This window comes from Brassica oleracea, chromosome C4 (genome assembly GCF_000695525.1).
Source record: "Brassica oleracea var. oleracea cultivar TO1000 chromosome C4, BOL, whole genome shotgun sequence".
NCBI classification, from domain to species: Eukaryota; Viridiplantae; Streptophyta; class Magnoliopsida; order Brassicales; family Brassicaceae; genus Brassica; species Brassica oleracea.
This window is the reverse complement of record NC_027751.1, coordinates 14,426,654-14,427,367: the sequence shown is the minus strand read 5'-3', so window position 1 is coordinate 14,427,367 and position 714 is coordinate 14,426,654.

The window sequence follows — 714 nt, the reverse complement described above, 5'->3', positions numbered from 1 at the left end:
CCGACGATTTTTTCCCTCAGAATCTTTGATGTTTTCTTGTAGTGTAAACATAATTTACAACAAAAACTCTATCATCATCAAGTGAAGAATGAAACCGGTAAGAATCATCACCACCATCTGCTTCTAGATATTTCAGTTACCTTTTTAAATCGGTTCAATTGAGCCTAAGCTTTTATCTTCTCAAAATTCATAGGAATAAACATACAAAAAAATAAAAACTTTTCAAATTTAAAATTAATTAGCAATCAAACAAATTAAATGAACATACACTAGATACGTCTTGTCCAGTCATCGCGATGTGTGTTTCACACCGGTATTTTAGAGGTTTTTTTTGTTGAATATCCCCTTTTTCTAGCGCCAAATGATGAACTTAAAATACAACTCAGAAATAGGATACAAAATTTCGATAACTTGTATAAGAAGTAACTCAAGAAAATATGCTAACTAACACTTAAATATGAAAAATGTTGACGGGATGAGGTAGCTCACTTGGTAAGGACCCTGTGGGCCAATTGTCATGCTCACGGGTTCGACGCCAGGCGGAGGTGAACTGCCCATTCTGTCACCAAATGCGGTACTGGGTGTTGGACCTTGTCCCCAGCCCAGGTAAAGTCCTCCCGGGTGAAGTGGACCGCTGCCTAACTGGACCCAGGGGAATGATCCACGTAAGTGGGGAATCCCTGGATTATCAAAAAAAAAAAAAAAAAAAAAAAA